The sequence below is a fragment of the Amblyomma maculatum genome, chromosome 11, assembly GCF_055883805.1.
Source record: "Amblyomma maculatum isolate TAMU_Amacu chromosome 11, ASM5588380v1, whole genome shotgun sequence".
In the NCBI taxonomy this organism is placed as follows: domain Eukaryota; kingdom Metazoa; phylum Arthropoda; class Arachnida; order Ixodida; family Ixodidae; genus Amblyomma; species Amblyomma maculatum.
The window spans coordinates 38,862,377-38,877,979 of NC_139354.1; the positions used below are offsets into that span (position 1 = coordinate 38,862,377).

The following is a 15,603-nucleotide window of genomic DNA, read 5'->3' on the forward strand; positions in this document are numbered from 1 at the left end:
CACTTAGTAAATGTAGATTTTGGGCTAAATAAGCTGACCTTTCTGCTTTCTAAGAAACATGCACAGCTTGGCCTGATACCAAGTGCACGCTTTTATACCCTGAAATGCAGCTTTTGTGTCATATAATGAACTAACATTTCTAACGAATGCATGCGCAAGGACATTCTGTTTTTTAATCGAAAAAATTGAAGGTTACATAAAGGAAGATGTACCTCTTCAAATGATATGGGGGCATGGCATGGTTTAGACCACCTTGGCCTTTTTAGATGCACTAAGCTGGTGGCTGATATGCATCATTTTATTTCATTTTCACATTCATTGTCTTCAAAATTCTAACTGGGTAGCTGCACTTGAGAAAGATTTTGTTAGAATGAATGCTTTTTTGCCGAGGCAAGCTTGCCATTGTAGGTTGCGACAGCCCTACTAAAATTCACTTTCATCCAAATGCTTTGTATACATCGCTAGGACACTTCAAATGCTTTATTATTTATTCAGTTTTGAGTTCTGTCAGTGGCAACTAGCACAAAACACCTGGCAGCATTTAAGTAAACAAATTTAACCTAACTCTGATTCACAATGAACTCAAAATTCTGTTCAATCCTGGAAGCATCAAATGCATGCTAAAAATGGCTGCAGCCAGACAGTACAGTCCGGGAGAAATCCTTAAAGATGTAGCTCTAATTTCATTAGATAAAGTTAAATATATTGTTTGCCTTTCAGGTAATGGCAGCCATTTGACCACTGGTTTACTGGCTTCGAGATTTTTGCAGGACAGGTTTGCATAATGCCTAGGTTTCCATGCACATGAGGTGTTGCCAGCCTACTTGCACAGAGTCAAGCAATTTTGCAGGAACCCTAAAGAAAAGTTTGCTGCTTGTAAGGTCGTAGCTGGAGTGACCAAATACTCACTGCGTCCCCTGAAAGACATTTCAAACCAATATACCATTAGCCCTCATTCCAAGCCTTCGCTTTGAAGCCATGGGGGAAAGAAAATTTAGGAGAGGCATTTCAAGTCTCCTATGGAAGCCTTGAAGCCAGATGTCAGGGGTCCATGATGCTGATTGACCTCCAACCTTGCCAATTAGGCAACGAAGAGCACCTAGCATTTCCGCTGCCATGGCAACTTTGAAGCATAAGTAAAGCAGTTTGGGGAAGTTGCTGCAAAAAATCTTTTGACTCAGCTTGCTGCAGAGTTCTTGAGAAAAATACATGAGACTTCTGGCATACCTTCTGCATTGCCACTTGGACAGCTGATGCTTCTGTTTTCCTTCCTTCATGCTTGAACATAGCATGGAAAGCTTTATATCAAGTCAATTTTGCATGTTGAAAATTTCTGCTGAACTGACATCAGTGACCTCTGGCAGACACTGCCCGATGTGTCCCACTAACTAGGTGCATCTGACCTAGTTCTTCAGAATCAGCATCTGTGAAATCAGCTAAGCAGATTGCATGCAGCCCAACACATTACTTTTGAATGCCTAAAATGAGAAGTGGATATTAAACCAACTAGCTGGCCCAGGTTTCCCAGCCTCTACCAACCCCTCGCTTTGAAGTACGATCATTCCTACATTTAGACAGTGAAGTTTCTTACCCCCTTGTTACCACCACAAAGTGTAAATACATTTTGACCGCCTGTCCCCACTCTCCGAAATGACTTCTGATAGTAATGCAAACCACCTTTAATCTGTGAACATATGAAGATAGCCACACTAGCTGGTTGTATGCACATGTGTACGCATATACACATGCGCACTCGGTTATCATCAATTATAGATCTCTCTTATCGCAAACATCAGAACACAATGGAAGGCTGTGACAGCCTACCTGAGGCTGACCTACTGCTTTGCTATTCACTGTACGTTATTTTTTCTCCTGTCATAGGTAGCAGCAGAGGCACGATTTCAGAAGTTTCCTTCCTGATGGGAAGTTACAAGTTGCATAGCAGGCCATTACGCTACAGTGATGACGCTGCTCTCGGCCAACACTGCCTACTAGTCTTGAATAGCTGTATTTTATAGCACTTCTGTTTGGGTATAGCCTGAGCTATAGCCCTGAAGCTCAACCTTGAGACCACTACTACTAATAGCATTTTGTTGCATGTCCTTTTACAGAGGAATGCGTATGACAGAAAGGGTAGCGGGCTTGGACTGGTCATTTTGTGTTGGTAGTTAGCTGCATGGCTGAATTTTTCCATGGTAAGCAACATTGGTGCTGTTGCATTAATTGGTAATCCCTCTGTTAACCAGCTGGCCCCTGAAGGTACAATGCAGGCTGATTTCGGAGAGTGCCCTTGGTAATCTCTATGTCAACCAGCTGGCTGCTGAAGGTACGATCCAGGCTGGTTTTGGAGAGTGCCCTTGGTAATCCCTTTGTCAGCTAGATGGCTCCTGAAGGTATGATGCAGGTTGGTTTTGGAGAGTGCCCTTGGTAATCTCTATGTCAACCATCTGGCTCCTGAAGGTGTAATGCAGGCCGGTTTTGGACAGTTCCCTTGGTAATCCTGTCAACCAGCTGGCTCCTGAAGGTATGATGCAGGCTGGCTTTGGAGAGTGCCTTTGGTAATCCTTCTGTCAACCAGCTGGCCCCTGAAGGTATAATGTAGGCTGGTTTTAGAAAGTGCCCTTGCACAGTGGCAGTCTACATTACAGCTGCTAATCACATGTCCATCTTAGGGTGTAGGGAAGTCTCCATGGAAGAGCCCTTCTTGTAGTAATACAAAGCACACTTTTCTGCTGAAAGTAACAATCTTTATTGAAACTGCAAAAAGCAGCCTGCATAAAGCATCCATCACCCTTCACCATCACAGAGACAGTTTCGAAAGGCAACTTCATAAGGCAGATGCATTTGAGCAGTTTTTTCTCCAAGAATTCATAAGACTAGTACTTGTAAATAATAAACAAATGTCTAAGACATTGGCAAAGCAATCAAAGAAAATTCTTGCATTGCCGAAATGCATATCGTTGCATCATAAAACCATGACATTCCATACCATAAAACGGAGCCTACTGTGCAAACAGGATAAGCTACGCAATTGTTGAACACAACTCTAGAGGAACACATATTCGAAAACTAGAAGATTCGATATAAAGGGGGAAGTGTTTTTCTTACCTGCCTTGCATAACTTTTACTTGGTGAAGGTTGATTAGACTGCTTACTCAGTAGGTCGAAAGTTGTATCCACATAGTGTTTCTGTGTTAGCTTTGAAAACTATTGAAAACGACCATGGCTGTACACTTTTAACTCAAGCAGTTTATAGAGGTGCATGCTCTGCAGCTAATGTGCATTTCTGATTCAACTCGGCTCTGGTTATCCAGTTCAGCGTGCTGCAAAAGCTATTAACAAGATTTATGAAGACAGGATTGATGTTAAGGCTATGATCAGGTGCCCGAGGTCCTGCTTCATTTACATTAATTGTTCCTAAGCTTATCAATTAGCACATCACACTATTAGCAGCTAGTCAAGTTGTGACCAGGCAGCCAGCTACTTCCAGCCAAATATGCAACAGGCTGTCAGCCACTTTAGTTATTTAATAAAAGCAAGGCCTCACTAAATTCCACACATGCTGGAAACTTGAGATCACAACTAGGAGTAGCTAGCCAACTCGCAGGCTGATTACGCAACTCCAAGTGAACAGTCACAGCAGGTTGTAGTCGAGGCTCTTTTACTATATTCCCTTCAGGTGAGAATTAAAACCCAGTAGAGGGGAAATTTACAAAATGTTAGATTTTTCTCAAAGGACATACCAGGTTTGCACAAAAAAAAATTCAGGCTTCTTGCTGACTGAATAAGTGAATCCATTGGGTCGTCATAGCTGCGTGATGCATTTTCAAGGTCTCAATTACACTTCGTGTGACTCATTCCTGCCCCAATAAGTCATTACTGGACGTAAGGAATACATTTTTAAGGAACATCTTAAAGTGTTCATGGTTTGAACAAACAAAAGCAAAAATTTATGTACATCAGAGCCATACTTGAATTATCACAAAACCCTGACCTATTCATTCAACAGAGTGGATTCCTGGGTCCATTTCGCATACCTGACTGAAACTTTTTCTACACAAGATTGGTCAGATGTCGGCGAATATTTTGCACACACATTTGTGGAAATTGCTCCTTGTATAGATGAGTTTCTATAGTATTTAAGTCGCATCCAAAAATATGGGTACTGCACCTGAAGGGAATACAGAGAAGGCCCTTCCCACATAGGTCTTGGTGTGCCAGCTAAAAATGTGTAAATGTGCTAGAAAGGTTACACTATACATCACTTCAGTGAGTTGAGGCAAAGGCACAATCATTTTAATCTCGTCACAACCACTGTCTAAACTGCAACGGGACAAAGAGCAAAGATTCAATCACTTACTGTGGCACAAAATAACAGTACAAGAAGTGGCACAGCGAAGTACATATTGTTCCGATTGCAAGTGCTGCTCTAAATCAACATTTGTAGAAAAGCTAAGGCACTGTGCTGCGTGTTGCATATAACGAGTTTTCTGTAAGCAAACTTGTTTCTGGGTTTGTCTCGAGCCCGTCGGTAGGCAGGGTCAGGTTGTGACCTCAGAAGCTGCTGTCACATACACACAAGTTCCAGCTGTAATGGCAGTGCAGGTACTGCCTTTGTCAAAAGTTTTCAGGCCATCTGGTTTGCTTTTTTAGCTACTAGTAAACATTCGTGGCATCTCTTGAGCTCTAAGTCTCTGCCACGGCGAGAACTTTTGCCCTCACCTTGCAGAATTTCATGGTGAGGTGACAGCGCTACATGGCAAATTTATATATATATATATATATATATATATATATATGGCCTGAAGACTTTATAGAGAAAAAGGCTGCGCCCTTGGTCCAAAATACAGAAATGGTGCATTTACGCACTGCATTATCACAAGGAATGTATTGGACTCATTCAAATAATGCAAGTATTTTTTTTAACATCATTGAAACACAAAATCAGTATATTCGTTTCTCTGGTGGGTGCTTTATAGCGATGCAAGGCACACTCTAGTGACTATTTTGCAGTCAAAATAAAAGAAAACACAGTTGTAGTCAGTCGATGTGTTGTGAAATAACAAGGTAGAGTTTATCACAGTGGAGGAAAGTGATTACAAGTCAGTAATAGTAATTGATTTTACATTCGCGTCAAACCATCTCAAACTGGTTACGACTAAGGCCCCTAGATTCACACCACCTAAGGTGTCTTAGATTTACGGGGTTGTGTGCTGGCAGCCACGAGCGACAAATTTACCACATTTGCAATACAACGTGAGAGGAGAATTTGAGAACTCTGGAGAAAACAATCTCAAACTGCAAAGGCTAACAATAGCTGAAGCCTTTCTCCCTAGCGAAAGAAAAGACGACAGCACCCCCAAGATACGGAAGCAGCAGATATGTCAACATTATTTAAGAGTCAGATTCATGCACTAACACTAGAATTTAATCCTTGAAGTTGCCGTTCCTCTGCTACACAGTGTTTTGAGCTGCCCATTTCTTCACCCACTCACCATTCTTCTCTCCATACTCCACTCAACTGTTTCAGTGCCTTCTGATCATCAAAGATTTTTGATCAGACCAGTTGGGAAACTCCGCTGGTGGAGTACTGTGGTTTGCGTGGTTGGCAGGGAATCGGAGGAATAGCTGTTCGATTCCCAGTGGAAAAATATTTCTTTCTTTACTGTCATTTCATGCGGGCATTTCGTGTTGACATTTCCTGAGGACATTACTGCGGCCCATGAGCCAAGAAAGGCTTTCGCATTAATAATGAAGATTTGTTGATCACAAATGGTGGCATTTAAAACTTTCCACTGCAGAAAGCTAGGGGCCTTAGGCACGATAGATGTGGACAAAACTTGTCTCCAGCTTAAAGCAGGTGTACTGTCTTTGCCAAAAGTAACCATGCTGCATGTTTTGCCTCTCGCTTGCATTCTATAGCCAACATGGATTTCCAGAGGATCACAACTTGTTGAGAAGTGAGGACAGGAGCTCGCCTTTACATTGTACAGACTTACAGCTTCAGAACTGGTACGAATTCTCTGCTGCCCAACTGAGAAGCACACGCTGCCTGGTTACTTTTTGCAAGGATGGTACTTGCTTCTAGATAGACAAGGGTCCAAATGTGATGACAGCTGAGTGCACAATAAAAATCATTAACTGTCACGTGTATTCATAACGTAGCTGTCATGCTTGCACTTAATGACACGATGAAAAATATGATATACATACCTGGCTTTGAATATTTTGCATTTAGATTGGGCCACTTAGTGGCTACCAGATCAAGCACAGACAGCAATATTGTTTTGATTTCATTCTATACAGCTACCAGTGCCAAAAAAGACAGGCACTTGTGAGCAAGTTTTGATTGACATGCAAGTGTTACAGCAAGCAATGATCTAGTCTGCCTTGATATTGTTGAAGCCGTGCTCAGAGTGAGCCTTTGTGACGCAGGATGTGAGGAAACGATGGTAGGCCATTTCAATGGGATCTGTGAATCTGGATGCAAAAGAAGAAACACGATGATTGCATTCAGCAAACTGAATCCTATGCATGCTGAACACAACCTTAAGAAGCAAAGTAACTCTCATACTATTTAAATTTGTTCTCAAATAAACAGTCTCTACATAGATAAGATTATGCAACTATAGACACACAATATTACAGAGAATAACTCGTAATACCTCACCCTGAAAACGAAGCAATTCAGGAAAATTTTTTAAGGAAGCAAGTTCGATAAATCTACTTTTGTGTTTCGGGTTTTGGAATCTACACTGCCCTCATATCGATGACGGTCAAGAAATTGCCACAACAAAGAAAAACACTGATTTAGTGACATCTCACAGTAGCATGAAAGAGCACTTGACAAGGGTAGCGGGGGGGAAAGCCTCAGTTTGCAGGTCGAGCCAACATTTTGACAAGTGGACAAGTGGACCAAAGTTTCGGCAAGACAAGTCTACTTGTCGAAACGTTCTTAAAGCGACTGAAGCTACGAGAGGAACTGTACTAGAGGGCTTTCTTGGAACTAATTTTGGCTACCTGGGATCCTTTAAAGTGCAGCTCAAGCTGCGGTTTTATAATTCAACTAAATTAGAGGAATTGAATCTGTGAAGGCTGATGGCAATTCATGCCAAGTCGTTTTGCGCTGCGATTTAAATCGACACCATAATCGCTGAATAAAACTGTTTCGGGGTTTAGGCTTCTCTGCAGCACACGGTGCTAAGTAGGCATGCCGATGACAGCATCTGTGGAGGTGATGCATTTTCAATGCATAAACTCTTACACTATGGAAGAAAATGAACGCCAATGAAGGCAAACACGGCAATGCGTTGTTTGGCAGCATCGGCTGACTTATCAAAGGAATTAAGCGAAAGCAGTTGAAATTTGAAACATTACCGATAATGAGGTCATCATCAAGTTTCTCCGCATTGCTTCGCTGCTCTGAGAAGAAGCCTGTAGATTGTCACAATTTGAACAGCTGATTATATGATATCACTAAATGGCAGCGCGAAACAACTTTGTGAGCTTAATATAGAAGTTTTATATATTCCAATACGAGCATTGTGTGAAATTCTCTAGAAAGTGCTTCAGCTTCTCCTTAACGTGCATCGACAATGCACAGTGACTACGTAGATATCATCTGCTCATCAGCAACTGGAATCTGCCAAAAGCAACAACAAAATGGAAATTACCCTTCAAGCTCCGTCTCATCAACATCATCTACGGCGAGAAGGTCGTTTAAACAGCGGCTGTCAACAACCGTTGCGTCTGGCAGGAGGCACACAATCTGAACTGGGAATTTGTACTCAATGAGACAAGCAGTCGCCATTTTCATCGTGGATTCATCAGCTTGGGAGGCAACATATTCCTGGAAAAGGGAAAAACAAAAATTAAATATAACTCAGCTATTTATCGGCATGCATATTAAGTGAGGACAAGAGGAGTGCGAAATTCAAAATTTTCGAAAATGAATCGAATATATGCTTATTATTCATTTCGAAAAATTGATATCCACAATTTTTCTAATAGCGTGTGCTATGTAGTTTGCAGCTTTGCATGCTGAAATGCAAGACAGTGCTATGCTACCCTAAAGCTGTCTAATTACGCTTTGGGCTTGGGACATAGCAGTTGCTCGTCCCTTACTTTTGCCCATGTGTTCATTGCAATCACTGATCATCAGGACAAAAAAGTATCGGGACACAAAGATGTGCATATCCACAGACCAAAAGACCCCACAAAAAAAAAAAATTTCGAGGGTGTTCAGAACAAATCCATTTTGAAAACAGACATGGTTTCTATTGCACCAAAAAACATGTGGGTCTCAAAGGTTCATTTGCCGGTCTTTTTAGTTTTTTGACGAAGTTAAGTATGCCTGGCAGAATCTCCCAAGGTCTAACAAACCACCGGTAGGGAAGAAATAATTAGTTACCATTCGATTAAGCATACCCACATGCAGTGGAAGTATATGCTACTTCCTCAGAAAATGCGCAGCTTTCTATTGTAGTTGCATTCAGTCAGGTGGATCTAATCAGTGACTACTGCCCTGTACTATGCTGCTCGACAGCATACTGTGTGTTCGGTCTCACCGTGGGACGTCAAAACCCGCCACTAATCACTTCTCGATGTACAGTAGCATGCCACTTGGGGAAAAAGACAGTGCCCTTCTTTTGGTGGTCCTTTTCACAGACCGCTAGGGACCGGGATAATCTGCCTGGCAATGCTGTGCACCACTCCGATCCACGTGGCTTCAAGAATGCCACTGAATTGTCCTTTACTTGAGCATTATGAACAATAAGCCCATGTCCTCCATGCAATAATGCACGCCAGAGGCATTTGAGGTACTTAATAAATAAATAAATACGTAAATAAATAAATGTATTTCACATACATTGCATCTTACCTGTACTCACCTATGGGGCTGAAACGTGGAGGCTAACGAAGAGGGTTCTACTTAAGTTGAGGACAACACGGGGGACTATAGAGCGAAAAATGGTAGGGGTAACGTTTAAGAGATAGGAAGCGTGCAGGGTGGGTCAGAGAAATAACTCAAGTTGGTGACATTCTAGTGGAAATCAAGAAGAAGTGGGCATGGGCAGGACATGTAGTGCGAAGAGGATAACTGATGGTCGCTTAGGGTGACAAACTGGATTCCAAGGGAAGGAAAGCGTAGCAGGGGGCGGCAGAAAGTTAGGTGGGTGGATGAGGTTAAGAAGTTCGCAAGTAGATGTAGCTCGCACAGGGCCGGGTTAATTGTAGGAAATTGGGAGAGGCCTTCACCTTGCAGTGGGTATAGTCAGTCCGATGATGATGATAATGATTTCACTATGCCATAAGTTGCACTTACAAACATATTCTTTTCATGGCAGCCATATGAGTACTCACTTTAAGCTGGGCTGTGAGGCTCCAGGAGCTGACAAAGTGGGCCTGCAGAAGTTCCTGCACGGTGGGGGATGCCAGCGGACCCTGTCGCAGGGTCCGGGCGCTACCTCAGCAGGACTGGTCGTCCAGCGGACCCCAGGTGATGATGGAGTGCACTAGCTTCTGCCGACTCTGGGCTTCTCTAACAGCGGCACTCAGATTGTAGTACGGGACCTGCAGGTTATGTCAGGACGACAAATGCTTTGCAGGCTCCGACGATACAGAAGGCAAGAAGGCAGGCTTCGGGTAGTGTTATAACCTTTTTCGAAGAGAAGAAAGTGCTGTAAAATAACTGAACGAACAAGAGACCTGTAGAGAGATGATGTGGAGAATTTAATTGGCTGGGAAAAGAAAAACACTCCCAGACCTGCTGCAGTGGGTTAAGGTGCTCAAGTGTCGAGTTTGACGACGCAGGTTTGATCCAAATCATCATGTTTTGATGAGGGCAAAACATATGCAATATGACATTTCATGCACGTTTAAGATCCTAAGCAGTTGAAATCACCAGAGCCCCTCCACTACGGTGCCTCTCATAGCCGATGTTGCTTTGGCATGTTAAAGAGCATATACTGTATGTACCACACACCAAAAAGAGAACAAAACACTACCAAAGTGCAGACCATGCTGGCAAACACAAATGAACGTTTCTATCTGTTGACATATATTTAAATATGCAGGGATGTCCTGCATTTTACTGAAAGACATGAGTTTATTGAGTTGAAGTGTCACCCTTGTGCAGGTTATGTCTTGTACATAAAATCCCTTCTTGCTGGCTTCTTTTCTTGTAAAACGCGCACAAACTAGGCAAGTAAACTAGGCTCTTTCAGCACAGCTATTTCTCTGAGGTGATAAAGGATATGGAGAGCAGCACATATGTATAGTACTCGTCACTTTTCTGTTCTGTGGAACAGCAGAAAGTCAAAGTGCTTTAAAGTAACAACAAGTGATGCACTTTAAATCATCTAAAGCTCACAACTGTCCCTAAGTAATCATAACCGAACCATTAGAGCAACTTCTCACTGCTCCTTTAGAGCTTTTGAAATATAATCCGTTACTGAAGGCTGACACCACCTGGGTGGCGCAGTGGTTACAGCGCTCGACTACTGTTCCCAAGGACGTGGAATCGAATCCCGGCCTCGGCGGCCGCTTTTCGGTGGAGGCGAAAAGCAAGGCGCCCGTGTGCTGTGCGATGTCAGTGCACGTTAAACAACCCCAGGTGGTCGAAATTTCCGGAGTCCTCCACTACGACGTCTCTCATAGCCTGAGTCGCTTTGGGACGTTAAACCCAACAAACCAAACCAACCAAACCGTTCATCGTTAACGGTCAGTCTATAACAGTTCAAGAAAATGGCAAGATAGAAAGTTTCAGCTCTCGCTTACTTGTAGGAAAGGGAAGAACATCTGATCCAGCTTCCTGAATGCCTCTACAGCGATGCCTTCCGATGCCCACTGTTTGCTTAAAGAGCACCCGTCCACAGTGTCCAAACTAAGGCACATTTCTGTAACTTTTCCAATGTCCACTTCGGTGTTCTGGGTGTTGCCTTTGTGCTGCTGCGCCAGCCACTCCAGATCTGAAAATAAACAATGGAAAGAAGACGTGCTTAAGAAATGAAAACACACAGACCAAACCAGTGGATGTGTCTCTTTATGCCCGAGAGGAAAACAATCTTGACAGATAGTTTATGGTTTGTTTTATGGGGTGGGATCGAACAGAGTTTATTAATATCAAAGCAGAAAGTTGGAGGGGCTGGTGTAGTACATGCATGGTTCACGGTGCACTTTATTCTGTCGTCGTGTCTTAGTGTTCTTGTCTGTGTAGTGCTACTGTTCCTAAATCCCATAGCATCTTGGACACAGGAAAGTAAAGGTGCAGTATGTCACACTTGTTCTGTGGACACCTGAACCGCGCTGTAAGGGAAGGAAGGTCGGAGTGAAAGAGAGAAAGAGGTGCCGCAGTGGAGGGTTACAGAGTAATTTCGACCACCTGGGGATCTTTAACATGCAGTGACATCATCGCACAGTACACAAATGCCTCTTGGTTTCGCCTCCATCGCACTTTAGATGGCAGAATTTTCTGCTGTGGCAATGAAGACCATGCATTGAAAAGCATATGTCTTCCTAGCAAAGCAAAATACTCAATACCTGGAAACCGAGCAATGTGTCCTACGTTCCTTGCTTCACCATCTACATCTGACGGTTCAAGAAAATCCTAATATTTGCAAACCAATTAACTAGCTTAGGTCCAAGCCGTTTAAAATCCTCGTGGTGCCCACTGACATGAAATGTGAAGATATCAATCAAGGCCATACGCACCAACATTCAGTTGCCGGTCGGCAGGCACGTAAGCCTCAAAGTGATGCAAAATGGAGCCGTCCTCACTAATGACCACACGCCCCCTAAACTGGGCTGGCGTGAACCACAGTGGCCTCTGTGGCGGGCTGCTTATCTGGAACTCGATGTGAGATCTGTTGGTGCGAAAGCAAATGACACCCATAAAATGTCACATTCTGGCTCCCTGTTTCAATGTTACATGCATTGTTACATGCATTGTTTTTACTATAATTATTATTATTAGTATTATTTGCATCACTGCAGACCTGCTTAAGGACTAGTAGATTACACGATCAGGCTTAGTAATAGAGAAATGAGTAAGGCAGCAACGTAAGCTTCTTGCTTTAGTTAATGATCACAAATCAAGCTTAGCAATTACCTATGAGCTGCTATGGCAGCTAACGTATAACCACATTCTCCAATATTTAAAACCTGAATAACAAATTGCTACACCTAGCATAGAAAAGAAAAGTTGCGGATATCACTATCAACAAAGGGAATGCGGGCCAACACAGCTGTAAATGTTGGACAGCTTAACAACATTAACAATATTATTAGAAAAAAAAACTATAAATGTGTGTTTTAGAGAACTGATGTGAAGGACTAGAGCATAAAAACAAAATCATGACTGAACAAATAATATGCATATATATGAATGAGGGAAGCTAGTATAATTACAGTAAAGTAGTTTTATGCCTAAGCTTTTAGTAGAATTATCTTTAAAAACAAGGCCAGGTGTACAGGCCTTGCTTATGAGGACACAATGCTTGTTAGTGTGCTGATGTCTCAACATTTAAAATTATGTTTACAAATAAAGCCTACTTCTGTAAAAACAACACCTTGACGCAATTTTTTCTTTTTGTAGAAACCAATTGCACGGCTGTTTCTGGGTATGCCGATGAATGTGTGGAAAGTAAACAAATTAGGTGCTGAGAAAATTGGATTTGCAATTGATTTTCACTACCACTCAATTTGAACTCATGATGCCAAGACCAAAAATGATAATCATTACATAGAAGTGAATGACACTGCAGTCAAGCCTTTGAGATCTGTACATGAAAAACTGCATTGCTGGACTGGAGCGCATTGCAAAATGGTCAAGGGTAGCAACATTTACATTTCAAATTTTTTTTTTTTTACTTTTTCCAGGAAGTAAAAGCGTCATTTTCAGTGAAAGTAGTATTGCTACAATGAGAACAGCAGTAATCTATAGATACAGACCAACTTCAATTTTCCATCAGGGTTCAATTAAGTGACATGTTTGGTGAAAAAAACAACAAAAAGGGCATAGAATAAATAAATTGCCAATACATGTTTACACCTACTTCACTTTGAAGTATGCACATTTCCAGTCCACCTCGGAGAAGAAGATATCTAACAGTGCACAGATAGGTAAGACAAGCTCAAAGATTCATTTTACAGCTAAGTAAAGGGTTTTTTGTAGGAAAATTATAAAGTGCCATAGGTGAAAATTTCAAGCTTATGTAAGTTATTCTCCAAATAAACATGAATATATGATGCTGTCTGTGGGGATGCAAGCCTTTCTCAGATTTCTGAAAATTGCCTCTCTTGAAACCCTAGAACATTCAGTAAAACAGCACACTAACCTGAACACAATGTCTAGTGTGCCATTTGCGCTTCTTGCCACTACGGCAGCTGTTCCTGCCGGAAAAGCCCTCGTGATGAGAAAGACGTTTTGATGAAACATTCCAAAGAGCTCGCCCAGTAGAGCTTCGGCTGATGTGTTGTATATTGGCGGAGTGTAGATGCTGCCGTCCACATGTCCATCACTGTGCGGCAAGCCTTTTCCTTCCAGGAGCCACCATGGGTCCCCATAACTATTACTTTGAGGCGGCAGGAAAGTCGAAAACATGGACAAAGGTAATATCTTCGTTCCCTGGTGGGGTTCGTTCCATGACAGGAGACTCTGGAGGTTACTTTCGGGATCCTGCAGAATAACCACAATCCCAATGAAATAACGATTCCACCTCGGCACAGTTGAGCAAGTGCTTCAAACCCTGCCCTCTGCCATCGGCAACCACTCTATCCCAAGAACTTATTAGACACATCTGCTTACCTGTTTGCCTGCCGTCCACTGCTACATTAAATGCCTCTTATGCACCATGTTGCCCTAAGGGCTTGAAATTAAATTAGTGAGAATGCAAACTGAGTGGTTTATGGAACAAACACAATTTAATGATATTTCAGATGGAATGGAAACAAGGAAATAGATGTGGGCAGGGCATGTGGCATAAACAGATAGCCAATAGCATGCATACACAACCTGAGAACTCTACTTCGCAAACAAAATTTAAAACCTCAACACATTTACAACCTCATACTTTTGCTGTTATCATGTGGCCTCCTAACTACTTCATAATGCGATACTAAAACATGAACTTTGTATAAAAGATTCATCTTTCCTTGTCTAAATGGGCCATATGAATTCTCCATACACTGGCTAGTTATGTCCATATGTGGAATCAGAATAAGTCTGTTCCTGAGTGTTTTTTTTTTTTTTTTTTTTTGTAAATACCCACAAGACGCATTGAGATGCTTTGCATATCCTCTCGAAATTCCGCGACTTCATTACCAGCTTCTTTTTCTTTCTTGCCCACTACACACACTTAAAAGAAATTTATTATACGTGAGGGGGCATGCAATATCACTTTGCAACTAACAATCCACCACAACAGTGCAGGCAGCTTTGTGTACTGAAGCTAGCCAAATATTTTTACAAGGCTGAAAGCAAACACATACCTAACAAGAGATCAAGGTTACAGTCTTGATATTTTTCTTCGTGTATTCATTATTTTCATTTACGGCCACAGAGAAAAGTAGTTCAACCCTCGAAAACAGAACTTTACAACAGAGAACTGTGAGCAATTCAGACTAACGTTAAGTGGTTACGGGCGCGCAATTTTTCATAAGCGCGTAGCAATTGAGCCCCGAGGTCGATTAGTAAATATCAGTCAAACCTGACAACAAGCAAAACTAAACTATGCCCGTGGCGACAACGGAAAGCGGGTACACGCGTTCAACAGATATTCTTTCAACCAACAATAAAAAGGGGACGCGTTTGCATCATTGTAACATCGGTGGCACTCACCGACAACAGTTCTTCGGCGACGTTCTTGGACAATGACCTCACGTCTATACCGCGAAAAAAGCTTCGTATTGTGACATTTCGGCTTTCAAGCCTTCTCGAATCTCGACCGAAACTAGCTACCGAGGCGAACAAGGAGCCGACGCTTGCATACAAATAATTAACATCGGGCGTAATAAAGCGGTCGAGAAAAATGTAGCAGTCCTGTAACCCAAAATTTTGATGTTCATTACTTAGGCACGAAAGCGAGAAAATTACTGCGGCAAAGGCAAGAAGCGCGGAACCGATGACAACGGCTGGGCCAAACTGCCACGACGTCGTCATAGCCTTCTATAAGCTTTGTCATACCAGAGGTTCAGCGCTTTTTTGAAGGCTGACAGTTGCTGGAATCATTTACACATAGCTCAGTGCCCATAGACACGTAGGAATTTGCGATCGCTAGCATTAAATGTCGTGTTTACGCTTTCTCCGTAGACACTCTCCATTGCTCGCGTGCTCGCATCAACACGATCAGCTGTGCGTCGCGCGCACTCCATGCGCACTCTTCGTTTTCGAGCGGAGCGGGTGCAGGCGGGTGCGTCAAGGATTTAGCCAATTTAGCTTTAGGTTTTAAGTAACAAAAATAAGCTGCAAAATTAAGATCTTTAAAAAAATGTATGGTGAGTAACTAAGTGTAGTATCCTAAATAATATTATTTAAAACGCGCATATTTCACGTATGTGATTACAGCGTCGTGTATTTTGCGGCGGTTTTTTTAAGCATTAAAC

At 42.3% G+C, this 15,603-nt stretch overlaps 1 pseudogene across 1 annotated transcript; it reads right to left on the reverse strand.

Annotated features, from left to right (window-relative positions):
- Nucleotides 1-2,709: 2,709 nt before the first annotated feature.
- Nucleotides 2,710-15,363, reverse strand: LOC146173562 (selenoprotein N-like; annotated as a pseudogene). The gene is made up of 7 exons (XR_014702105.1): nt 14,840-15,363; nt 13,338-13,678; nt 11,713-11,864; nt 10,780-10,970; nt 9,364-9,573; nt 7,674-7,849; nt 2,710-6,480 (listed from the first exon to the last, which is right to left on the reverse strand). The product of XR_014702105.1 is annotated as a selenoprotein N-like (transcript).
- Nucleotides 15,364-15,603: the final 240 nt, after the last annotated feature.